The 13,796-nt window shown below is 39.5% G+C and overlaps 1 long non-coding RNA gene across 1 annotated transcript in view; it reads left to right on the forward strand.

Moving 5' to 3' along the window:
* LOC148646031 (uncharacterized) overlaps window positions 1–8,271 on the forward strand; it is a 41,058-nt gene extending 32,787 nt beyond the window's left edge. The window contains exon 3 of the long non-coding RNA XR_015927909.1: window positions 6,020–8,271. This is a non-coding gene — a long non-coding RNA (uncharacterized LOC148646031). The remainder of the gene's footprint in view (window positions 1–6,019) is intronic.
* Window positions 8,272–13,796: the final 5,525 nt, after the last annotated feature.

Below are 13,796 nucleotides of genomic sequence, written 5' to 3' on the forward strand. Positions count from 1 at the left end.
ACTCGGCTATAAGGGAAACACTTTAAACGATCGCATCTCTCAGACGAATGTGAAACACATCTTACATTTTGAATGAAGAAGCGTTCGCACGTTTAGATGCCGAAAGTGGTCGTTTAAAATCTTTAACTGCTACGGGTTTCTCCTTTTTTTCTGTTCTTTTTTTTTTGTAAAAAGCGGTAGAAATGGAGGTGGTGGCTGGCTGGGCTGGGAAGACCGTGCGGGGGGTTTCAGAGATAGGTTTGTAGGACTTTGCTGGCTTTGTGGTCGTCTTCATTAGTTCAGAGTCAGAGAGACTAGACGGCCAGGTGAAGCCGGCTGGAGAAAGGCGTCTGATGTTGTGAAATGCTCGCAATCTCTTCTTCTCTTGGACGTCGTGCAGTGTTCGAACTGTCCACTGGATGTGCCCGCAGTGAGTGGGACGCGAGCGCATTTGTCATTCATTTTTTAATTGTGTCCTGTATAGTGTCATTGCCTAAGGTATTGACTTGAGCCTTGAAGTTTTTTATTTATTTAAAATCCCTTCTATGGACTCGAGCACGGGGTAAACATTTACTTAACAAAATCATCCAGATTATCTGTGCGCTCTGGTGCGTTCATTACTCACATAGTAAACATATACACTTCCCCACCCTTGGGCTATTAAAGGTGGTACAATCCCCAGTCATAAACAAAGATATGATTGTAACACTTATATTAGCAGTGCATTATCTTAGAACATGTTTTAAACCATTGGTACAGTACAGGGTATCGCACTGTGTTTACATTTGAAGAGATGGAACCTGCACAGCATTTATTTCCACTGAGATTTCAGTCCACCGGAATGGCTCGGCTCACGCAGAACGTGGGCAACATCTTCTGTTGATATGTTGGTAACGCTTAATTTAAATACACGTCAGGACAACACAAACCAAACTCACGGGTTTTAAGACGCCAGATATTCGGACCAAAATAAATTTGACAAAAAATAGGCGCATACTCGCCCCATCCAGCTATTTCTTGATAGGAACCAGCGCCAACAATAGGGTTGGGTACCTTGTTCCATACTCCCACAACCCTTTGTGTAAAAACGTTTCTACCGGTGAAAACTAGGTGTGTCTTGTCATAGTTTATTCTAATGAAGTCCATTGGCTAGACATTATCCACGCTTATGAGATTTGTTTTAATGAAGATTAAGATTAAACATACTGTAAAAAATAAGTGATTTTAAGTTTGTCCGTTAAGAGCCCAGGGAAATGTGCCTTATCGCTCTTCTCTGGATTGATTCCAGAGCAACAGTATAATTTAACAATATAAATTGTAACGTGGTGATCAATATTGCATTTAATACACTAAATTAAGTATTTTTAGTACGTTGTACAATTTCAACATACCATGATTTAAGTTCTACATCCTGCACTATTATAGGTCAGAAAGGTAATGTCCATATCAGAGCGACAGCGGCTCATCGAGATACAACAGCTCATTCTCGGTGAATTATTTATCCTGCCTGTTCATCGCTTCCTCACATTGTTGAGGATGTGCAAATACAAAAACCTTAATACTCAGTTCATAAATAGCTTATGATGTTTAGTTACATTATATTGTAGTTTAAAAAGTTCATCAAGCATCGTTTCCTTAATGGATGTTGTGCTTTTTAAAATGATTTATATTTCAGTCGCGTTTCCTTATAAACTATCGGTTTATACTACTTGGGGTTGTTATATGCTATTTCTAACATCAGACGTTTCAGTGATGAATCTCAAAATATCTAAAATATACTGATATCTTCATCTTATTGCTGTTTATAAATGCTTATTCGATTTCATATTGTACTCTAATGCAGGTAATCGACTTTCTTATTCCGATTATGTCATTTGTTTTATCAATATATGCTTGTTTTGTATCTCATCTCTCAAAGAGTACATTACTAACTAAACTTGGAAAACAGCTATTCCAAAATGAATCGATTCAATAAACTCACAATATTATCATCTAGAAAAGTTGTTTGAAATTTTCAATACTTCAGATTAATTTAATAATTTCACGTAACTCTCTTATGTCTTTAATGATAACTTTACGCTTGGTCAAAGAATTAAAAGACCAGTAAACTTCTTTATATGATAAAACTAGCGTGTAGCCCCCGGTACATGTACAGTAAACTAGTAATTCCTTTAATAACCTCTGAAAGACAATTACATAGTCAAACATACTGTAGGTATAACCTGAAAATAAATCAACGTATAACATCCTAATTAACAATGAAAAAATGCAATCCCGATTGTTTATACTTCGCCTTCTCTGTAATTGTCTGTCTTTGTCCTTATAAAGTTCTAGTAAGGAAATGCATAGCCCATAATTGTCTCTATAATAGACTGCCTTCAACAATACACAATTTCGTTAATTTGGGCTCTGAATTGTAAATCTTGTTTTTAGTAGTTCCAATATTTTAATATTTTGGAATAAAGACATCCCCTTATCGGGGCCTGTGCAACGCTTTGACACTATTAACTGATTCACAGAGATAACAGAAGTCGAATGAAAATACCGGCCAAGCTTAATAAATAATCATTTTTTATTTAATCAAGCAGATAAACATTAAATATACTCCCAAAAGCTTTCTGAAAAGCAAAATATTACCTGATCCTAAAATCTTTCACTTTTTCCTTAAACGCAACAACGAACTTTCTTATCCCATTCCCTTATTACTAAAGGGAGAACAAGGGAGAAATATAATCTCCCCTATATTCTTTAAGTAACTTCATATTTCAAGAGTCATGCGTTGTGATTTCCCAAGACAGTAGAGACCTACTATACGTAAACCCAAAGAAAAATGAAGTTATTTCCGCTGAAAAGGTCAAACTGCCTACAGGATACAGTATACTACACGTTTGTATAAATCTTTTTTTTTTTTTCAAATCTCTGGCAGTAGCGTTCATGTTTTGGGTTAGATTTTCTTATAATAATCGAAAGATTTTGAGACTAATGTGGTTCAAGTCAAATTACGTTACCTACAACAGAAATAACTTTAATCACGACTGAAATGACGACACTGCGTTATGGATGTTTGAGATTCGTTGTGTAGCTGTGTGATACTTGGTTTCCCATCCTGAAGGTAGGATGTATCTCGGTGCCCTTAGATCATCCACAGGTGATTGAGCAGAGCACTGAATTTTCAGACAAGAATGATCTAGTTATAATGTGGTACACTTTAAAATTACAATTAAAATACTTTTGATACAATAACATATTATTTATATACAAATATTATATACAAAGTTTAAACGCAGTACTAAAACTCCCAACAACTGCAAATGTTGACAAAACACCACCATTCTGACAGTATACAGAAGTGTTTTTTTTCCAATGGATTGTTTACACTGATTCATTTTAAATCCCTTTGCGTTCAGTTGGATTTTTACCTCTCATATTCGTTTTCTTCACGAACTTGGCTCTCTATTGACACATACAGTACCTAATTAGAAATAATCGAAAAAAGTATGCTTGCATACTGCAAATAAGAGTTTATTACGCATAATAATCGATTGATTTGCCAAGATCCTTGGTTCTAGAGTTACACAAGAAAATACCCCTTTCTGAGCGCAAATGTAATCGTAAACATTTGGAAATACTAAGGGACAGTTTGGAAATCAGGGCTAAAATGAACACAGCTGCTCTGAAATAGTTTTGGATTTTTCTGAATTTTATGCCAAGGTAAGAAGGGGTGCATATTTTTCACTAGAACCCCCCAAAAAGTTGAAAACTGTCGTCCGTGTGCTATGCTATGCATTTATGATTAAGGTTATTTAAATTGGTCGGCGCGAAATCACGGACATCGTTTGAAATGCCAGATACAGTGGGCATACAGAAATGGCCATAACGCCTGCACGCTGTTTTGTCGGTAATCCTTGACGACGTAATATAGAATCAATATAGGACTGCTAATCAAGACTATTTCTAATCAATAGTATTGATCAGATCAATATGTGAAAATACCCCTGAAACATTCTAACCAAATCCTGTAGGGATCCTCTAAAATGAATCCAATCTTCACAAATGGGTGTTCCGGGGGTTTCTTAAGGATCTTGAGTGAGTGTAAAATGTTCATAAATAAATCAGAGAGGTTTTAGAATATGGTTTTAAACTTAGTGAGTGATTTGTAACTCAGCAGAACCAAAAGCATTTCACCACCTTTTCCTTACCTTGAATAATGTTTCCTTTAAAGCTGATGAGCATACATACACAGCCGATGAAAAATCAGTTAAAAAAACAAAGCTTTGTTCTTTAGAACCCAGACCCACTAGATTACTCATTGTGGTCCATGCCTGTATTTTGCTTTGTTGAATTAGCATTTGCATTCATTAAACACACAGAATTAAGAACAATAATTCAGCGTCTTGCTGAAGTTGATCTTACTATAAACCCTACACAAGCACTAGTGGCCAGAACGTCAGACATCGGGGAGTGAAGGCGCGAGCAGACTCGCACGTGAAAGCTTGGGGAGATCTCAGTTTAGACCATCAGCGGCCACTGACGTGCATCTTAAAGGGTTTCACAAATCTCTGACAATTAAAATGAACTACTGGAGGGTTTAATCCCCTCTTCACAGTATGTTGGTGAAGGTATCCTGTAGGTACGTTATATTTCCAGTTATTTCAGGAAGGCAGCAAGTCTTTTCATCTGCTTCTGAAATGCAACAGCCACTGAGCTGGTGTTGAGCCACCATCTTCCCACCAGCAGGAACCTAGCCAGTTCATATACAGTAAAGTCACGAAGCATTTTTCAGGACCCTATGCAGACGACAGAATCCGGAGGGGAGTGAGACAAACAAGGGGAAAAAGACTGGGATCAGGGCTGGGAGAACAGGGGGGCGTGTCCAAGGTGCGCCGGTGCTCGGGGGGCGTGGTCCATGCAAACAAGTCCGAAGGGAGTCTGTGAGAATATCCTGAGAAAGCCAATGTCCAGAGCCCGGTGATCCATCCTGACAGACAAGACAAGAGTTAAAAGCCGGAGCGGGAACCGGGGAAGGGTCTGGGGAATAAAAGGGGGAACGGGGCCAGGCGCTCCCAGGCCCGGACCCAGATGGTCAGGACGCCGTTGTGAAACTGATGCCATTGAGCCCCTCCTGGACTCGCTGGTAGGTGGGCTTCCAGGCGTCCGTCTTCCAAAGCTGAGCCCAGATTGGCAGGACCGTCTGGCTTTTGTAGGAAAGGGGCTGGAACTGGAGGCAGGTATAGGAAATCAGGTAAACAAGGAAGGGCTGGAGCGTCCTTAAGAGGAGGGCGATTGTGACAAAAGCCTTTTTGGAATTCAGATGGGGCACCTGGTTTAACATCCCCTACTCTCATAAAAAGCACCAGAAGATTTTTAGTGATAACTAGTAATCCAAACCTCAATTTTTCTCATCTGAAAGACAGTACCTCCTACTTCAGTGTTCCCTCTCACAATATTGGGGTTCTCGTGCTTGAGAAGCCAAACTGACTAGCACCTCTTCAGAAAGAAATCTGAGTCCCCTTCAGTTTCCCTTGCAGTTACTATCCGTGCTCAGGCCTTGCTGAAATCTAGCCAGGCTTAATCACACTGGAGGATAAGCATCTGCTGCTTTCTTCTGGGAAAGCATTCTCCAACCTGCGTCTTCTGCCCTCTGCATTCCTCCATTAAAAGTACTGTTGTCTCTTTATCAAAATGAAAACACACTTCCATTGAGGGATAAATCAGGCAGACGGGTGCACAGCTGTGCTGTTATAGAAACCACTGTTGTTTCTAAAGAACTGAGAAGGCATAACTACTGTATCTGCATTTTATACTTTTGGCATCTTCTGGTTATTGAAACAAATTTGGAGCTAAACTGTGTATGAAACGCCTTTAAGCAATTACTTGGAATTATGACCAGTATTCAAAGAATATACGAACAGCTCGATATGCAAGATTGTTCTATTTGGAACCATATGTCCTGTAGCTCAAATAATACTATTCATGTCAGGGTTTGTATTGTTTATAAAAAAAAGTAACACATTTGTAATTTCACTTTTGTTGTCTTTAGGTTTGACATCTGCCTGGGCTTACCAAACACAGAGTGTAAGAAATCCATCGTCTCTACAAGCAATTCTGTTTGAAAAGTGGTTTATCAAACACGGGGAAGAGCTGCTTTTCTCAAAGCTACACTCTCACTTCAGTACTCTGAATCAAGATTTAAAGATGGCCAGATACACTCTAGGTGTTGCTTCTTTCTGTTCCAGAGTGGTTTAAAACAGTTCCACAAGAACTGAGAAAAGTTTCCACACTGATTAAACTCTCCATCAGTACTTTGCTCTACAGATTAAAGCAATTATAATAAAACTCCACCTGGAATAATGTTGTCAAAATGTTAAAAAAAGGACATAATTCTGGAATAAGATTTTGCTGCAGATTATGTTATACTGTAAATCACACTTTATTTGTTTCTGCTGATCCAAATAGATGGCTCTTTGGCAGAAATACATTTCTGTCACGTCCGCTGAAACCACTAAGACAGTCATCTGCATGAAACATTCATTGATTCACAGCACAACTAATAATGCAATTTATGGTTTTCATTGGGACCTCAGCCACTTTTTTGTCTGTATCTCTTGCTCTGTGGCACCATATTTTCAGTTCTGTTGTGCGTCAAAAATGCGCAGGACACCAGCAGTACATGTGCCATTACAGAACAGGCACTTACTGGCAGCAGCTCTTGGTCCAGTCATCTCCCTCTCTGTACTCTCTGTATTTAAACATTCTAAAATACTCTAAATCAGGCCATTTCTTTTCATGTTCATGCCTTGGGCACTGTCTAATCAAGTCAACATCTGATCACCTAATATGCCTGTTTGTGTAGTAGGCTTTAACTGGTGAGCATCTGTTAGAATGTAGGAACAACAAGTCAATTATATGCTGATCAAAGCTTTGCATGGTAATTTGATACACCTACTCTGAGCTTTTTTAAATTGATATCTCCAGGGAACTGCTGGAAAATTGCTCGTCCAATACAATTGAGAGCATTAAAACAGTAAAGTCCTGATGGAATGGTAGAAAAAACTCAACTCTACTCTACATTGTTCCACAGCACTGATACTTGTCTGCACTAATTGCTGTTCACCATGTCCTTGTGCTGACTTCACCACAGTTGCAGATCAATCGGGTTTTAGCGTAAATGCTGCCAAAACCAGTTAATAAGCCAACTATTTGTGAGGGTTAAGCCTGTGTAGTGCCGAAAGACAGAAATTCAAATCCACATTGGAAAGAGCAGAAAGACAAGACACTTGAACAAGAAAAAACCAGGAAAGACCTAGAGAAGAACTGGAACAAGAAAGACAAATGATCTCTTTTTTATTAACTGAATTAGATTCTCAACACAGTACACTGACTAATGCTCAAGTTCTCTTTTTGTTGTTCTTGTTTCTAGTCTCACGATGCTATGTTCTTCATTATCGGTGTCTCTAAACCTTTATGACCTCAGACTTTTCTTCTCCCTGATGCCATCATCAAGACCAGGATAGGATGACACATCACGCTCAGTATCATAATTTGAGCATCACAGTTTACTGGCATCTCTTCGTAAAGAATTCTTAAGGTTTGTTTCCTGGAGGTTTTGCAGAAGATTGAAAAAGGCCAGGTGTCTCTTCTAAAGCAGGAGAGGTTTGAATAATTATTTTGTGCATTGAGCTATTTTCTCACCCAAATCATCAAGATGTTTTCTGTATTATCTGTAATCAATACAGTGCTACTGCTAAAAGTATAAACACTGCCTTTATTTTTTAGTAGATCTCCTCTGAAAAGCAATCACACCAGGCTTACAATAGGAGTGCACAGGACTAGGCTAAAAAACATCAGAGAGAACACAGATCCCAACCCAGATCTTGATGGTAGCATTCCTTTAGGAGTCCCACGAAACCATTATCACGCAATAAACCAGGGAGTTTGACCAGTGGGTCAAAGCTTTGATTGAATATGGGTTGGAGATTTCACTTTAGGTGTTCAGAAGTCTTCCTATGTAAGAAACTGCAAAACTTGCATGAAATAATTTAAATCATTATGCTCAAATAATCAAACAAAAATGCTTATTACAACTTCAACATGAGCCTGACAGAAGCAAAATAAAGTCAAAGCATTATCGTTTTTCCGCTATGTTTATGCTCATGTGTGGGAAGTTATAATTGTGCTTAAGGGCTGTGTTTCACAACATGATTACCTAAAACAGCGACTTACATACAACAGCATCATTATAACAAGACTGCAATGCTGTTCATTCACAGTCAAACATGCCCAGCAGTGATATTTAAAATATATTCCATGATAAAACCGGCTTTGCAAAGCAAAACATAAACAGTCACCACAGACAGTTTTTTCTTTTTATCTTGTTTTTATATTTTAGACATCATCATTCTGCAGGGAAAAACAAGGCATTACATCAATAGTTTCTCATCAGAAAGTAGTATTCTGTTGTCTTTATAGTATTGAAAACAGCACTATCTGTCTTTCAAGCTTTGAGACTTCAAGTTGTATGCCAACAAGCTCTGAGAAATTGGGAGTTAAATGTGACTTTAATGGTAAAAAAATGTAGTTTCAGAATAAACGGCTGCTTCGTTAGACATTTCGGCTAATATGACAGGCGCTGTGCAGTTTATTTGTATTCTGTGATAAGGCAATTAATCTCTCAAACCCAAACTAAACACCAGTGTCAGTACAAATCAGCCTGAATTGACAATGGCTTTTGGGTCAACAGAAGAGTAAGTTATTTATAGATCAGAGGTACAGAGCCTTTAACAGGCCACTGCCCTGCAGCCCATAGCACCGAGAGATTAGTATTTGTACTATTCAAAATGTTGTATTCATACATCTAGGAAACAATTATGAAACTAGCAAACTACAGTTTTGAAATTAACAGAAGAAAATGGCAAGTCCTAATTATGGTCAGTTAACTGAGAGGATATAATTGATTTTGCCCATTTATGCAAACCCACGTTGTCTTTAAAATAATTAGTTGGTAGGAACATTGTATTCTTTTCTGAGCAAATTCAGAAACTCAGATTGTGTTGGCTGTAAAAATGCATTCATTAGTTATGAGTAGGCTCACTTGAAATGTATTATGTGAATTCATTTTAGAAATTGGACCAGCACTAAAGAGCTGCTCAATTAGTTCTTGTTCCTTTTGTGATCAAGGACACAAGGTTTGGTTATGAGCAGTGGGCATCACTCACTCCTAAAGTATAGCAACATACAGAGAAAGTGTATCTTTCACTCCATACATTCCTGAAACACTCCCCAGGTGGTAACTCTTTGTCCCCTCCAATCCATTTTCCCTGCCCACATGACTGCCCTCTTCCTCTACAACCACACAGAATCCCGGGATCCTGGCAGTAGTTAGGGGCAGGATCAACAAATTCCTATCCAAGCCTTGTACAGGCCCCTCTACAGACGCAAGTACTCCATGTACACCATGTCAAGAAAAGAGGGACCGCTGACACAAGGGAAGACACCAGCATCCAAATCCATCTGTGCTGCACAGACAAATCTAGTGGTGAGTTGTTTTTCAACAACAGAAATGCAGGAGAACACTTGATAGGATTAGGAGACCCACCACCACTGTATTTTTCTTTGTGTAAGCTTTACTGTACAGGAAGCCTTTTGAAACCCACATCACGATAACCAACCAGAGAATCCCCCAAATCTACTGTAAATATGTGATAATAAATTCTACCAGTAATCAGTCAGGGCTCGGTTCTGTGACTGCTTCAACTGCGGATTGAAGATCACAGTTTTCTACAAATTGGCACTGGATTTAAAGAGTAATAAAGGCTTCAGAGAGAGGGAAAGAACAAACAATAACAGAGTAATGACTTCAGAGACAGACACAGTGAAGTCTATTCCAGAATTCCCTTGTCCGCAAGAACTGATTCTCAGAGGGTTCAGGCTTGGGGTAAATGTTCTCAAACACTTACTGTACCAACACAGTGTCTATTGCGAACAATCTGTAGGCTCGACAAAACCCTTAGTAATCACAACCAAACAAGACATAAAGTTGTACTCTTAAAAGCACTGTATGTAATGGAATGTGGTACATAAATGTAAAAAAATAAATAAAAATAAAATACAGTCATTATTATATCAAGAAGTCTTCCTATACCATGGGTGGATTCCCATAGATAGTGTTACTCAGCATACAACAGATTGTGAACTGGGATAGCCTCAGCTATTTAAAACATGCTCTGATGTGGTTTCCTTGATCACTGCTCAGACCTGACTCTGAACAAGGCCCCAGGGATCACACAAATGCAGAATGCAGAGCAGAATAGCAGTTGACATCTTTCACAGAGACTGTTAGAACACAGCGACCTAAAAACCCAGCTAACAGAAATATCGTTTTGAAAATCTGAAGCTCAACCATGTGTAAACCAGATTAAATCGTATTATATCACCAGTCTACAATAAATTCTGATTCAGGGACAATAAGAAAACATTTTTTTCAATAGTTGAAGAAAAACATTTTTATGGCAAATGATCAGAAATTCAGATTTAAAGAAAGACAATCAACATGTTTCCTTGGATTTTTCATGATAAAATACCATATTTTTCTTAATTATTTCAGCTTTTGCCATATACAGTATATCCACACTTTTCTCCATCCTTGACATGGGTTTCTCTTGAATTCCCAGGAAGGTTGTTAGATCTTGTATATATTTATATATCTACACAATGCATAATGCATATATTTACATAATGCAATAAGGAACACAGTCCACCGTCACGATGTGTAGGCCAGGACCCTATGCAGGCGGTATAATCCGGAAGGGAGTGAAACGGACACGGGGAGGAGACGGCGAGGAACCGGGCAGGTTGACGAACAGGGGGCCGTGGCGACAGCGCACTGGTGCTCAGGGGGGCGTGGCCAGGGCAAACTAGTCCAAGGGAGTCCAAAGGGAAAATCCAGGGCAAAGTCCGAGAGTCCAAAGCCGGGTGATCCATCCAGGACAGACAAGACAAGGTTTAAAAGCCGGAGCAGGATCCGGTGCAGGGACGGGAATAAAAGCCGGTTAACAGGGCCAGGCGCTCCTAGCCCCGGACCCAGATGGTCGGGACGCCGTGGTGAAGCCTGTGCTATCGGGTCTCTCCTGAACCCGCTGGTAGGCGGGCTTCCTGGTGTCCATCTCCCAGTCCTGAGCCAGGAATAGTGAGTGCGCCAGGCTTAAATAAGGAGGGGCTGGATAGGAGGCAGGTGCACATAATCATCTAAAATGTGAAAGAGCCGGAGCGCCCTTAAGAGGAGGGATTATGATCGTGACACCACTCCCATCATAGTATACAGTATTTAAATACACCAGCTGACAATTATTCTAGTCATCATGAACCCTGTAGTCATGCTCCTCTATGGTGAGCTGTTGGGTGGTTTCTTTCTATGTGAATTAAGTGTGTAACAGTTCAGAAGGATTGCAAGAATGCATAATAAAGAAGCTTTGGAATAACATGTTGTTACTTCCAAACAAAACAGGAAAATCTTGTATTCTGAGCTTGCTGAGGAAGTCATAGAAAAGAGGTGGACACACAGACACTGGCACCAACGTTCTACGGATCATCGAGGGAAGATGAGCTACAGGTTAATGTTTCCTAATAAAATAAAAAACGAAACCCGCAAGAACAGGTTGCTGGCCATACTGGGAATATGCCGATGCTGTCCTCTCAGTGGGCACCATACAACCACGAGAAAACACCTTTGTTTAGTGTAGCAGACTCAAACACCTTTGCACCTGACAGCTGGGCACTGTGCAGCAGCCAGAGTTGGAGGCAGGGCATGCAAGGGGCTGTTAATTTACTCACCTTCACAGAGATACAGGACTGTGGACAAAAACCCGGTTTTGGGGGATGGGAGTGGTGCTTCATACAGTACTTTAACTGTGTTACTGACATTAATCGAGGGGTCAGGAGAAAAAAGGTTGAGGCCTGTTGACACAGACAAGAAAAAAAATGCTTAGAACTGCTGGCGTTGGGGAACTAGTACTGATGCCCAGAGGAAACACCTGATTCATAGATGTGCAAATCCAATCCTCTCCACTGTGCCCACACAGCACGTACACAATGTAGAAGAGGAATCCTTAATACACCCGGGATAAGGATTTCATAGCAGTTGTCTTATTCAGTAATTTGGTATTACTGCCTGAATTGGTTTAGTGAACATTTTTTCTCTCAGTTACACAGGGTGCTATGGCGGAACTATGCAGAACATGTGCTGGGCAAAAAAAAAAAAAATCTGGGACACTTTGATAGAGGGATTTAATAAAGCTTTCAATCCACATCACATCATGGTTTTCTAATAAACAAAAAGGATGAGATTAAACTCTATTTCAAAAGGAGAAATCTTTGGAACATTATATTAATCGATGGCGTCACTAAGTCAGAAGTATCAGCTGCATTAATTGCCATCTTAATAAATATATTAAGACACATCTGCTTGCTTTAGGTTTTCTAACAGCAGCTAAAACGTTTCATTCTGTCAACAGAATGAGCCCATGTGGATATTTTCTCTAGAGATTAGCATGTGTTCTTGTACATCATTAGAAGCTTAGAGTACATCATCTACTGATCTCATGGTATTTTCCCTGTTTGACTGGAGAACTACAGAATCTTAGAATCTGATTTTTTAAAAGAAATGCTTAAACACTAATCTAAAGAGGGTGAATTTTGTGCACAAACCTTTTTTTCCTTGTGTCTTGCATTTTTAGTTCAAATGAACCTCTGTTAAAAGTATTAGTGCTTTATATAATTCCGTAAGATTTAAAAGAATAGATGTTTTATTTTAAAAAATGGAATCCCAGATCGCTTTGGTATCCTTCAGTTTTGTGATACAACAATTTCAGAAGCAAGAATTCCACCATTTAAAATATTTAATAAGCAAAAATGACTCAACAGATCCCAGAGGGAAACTGGGTTGGATTACATGGCCAATGACTGGCGTTTTGAACCAAAGAGAGAGACTACGCCATTATAACATCTGAGACATTCTTGTCTCTAACTAATCAATATTTTACATGCCTGCTACACAAGGCAAGAATTTACACAATACAGGGGGGTATGGAAAGAGTGAATGGTGGATCTGCATACTGCCCTATTTTAAAATCAGAACCATCTTCTTAGCAATTGGTAGTTCTGCCGATGAGCTAAATTCTCAATTAATCTTGGAAAATCGTATAATTTATTTGATTGGTAGCACTCCAGTATCTTCTCATTAAGAATTGCTTACATCTATGTATCAATTTTCATCTCAAAGGATCCCACAATGCTTTGCACGTTTTTATCAACCGCTTAGGAGCAGTGCCACAGGGCAAGCCACTCTGCAACAGCAGCCCCACTGCACAGCTGGGCAGGTGCAGGACTTGCCTCATAAATTAAATGAAGGGAGGGCGGCTTTAAGAAGCCAGATTGTTCACATGGAATTTTTTCCAGGCCATGGGGGTTAAACACCCCCCGTTCTTATAAAAGGTGACATGGGATCTTGAAAACACAAGAAAATAAGCACCTTTATAAACAAGATAGCCAAATTGTGATCTAGACTTTATAGGAAAAATTTACTTCGAGCTTTAACATCTCGAAAAAGCACCGCGCCTTCCTCACAACAGTGTCACCTGTCACTATTGGGAATATGGGCTTGGACATTCTGATCCAGAGGGCAGAGCGCCACCTACTGGTCTGACAACACCCCTTATGGCAGCAACCTGGTTTTCCAACCTGGAAGGTCTCTCATCCCAGGATTGACCAGGCCAGAGCCTTTTAACTATTGTACAATTGTACGTCTGACACGGGCAATTTAC

The sequence above is a fragment of the Lepisosteus platostomus genome, chromosome 17 (genome assembly GCF_059453375.1).
Source record: "Lepisosteus platostomus isolate fLepPlt1 chromosome 17, fLepPlt1.hap1, whole genome shotgun sequence".
Lineage (NCBI taxonomy): Eukaryota > Metazoa > Chordata > Actinopteri > Semionotiformes > Lepisosteidae > Lepisosteus > Lepisosteus platostomus.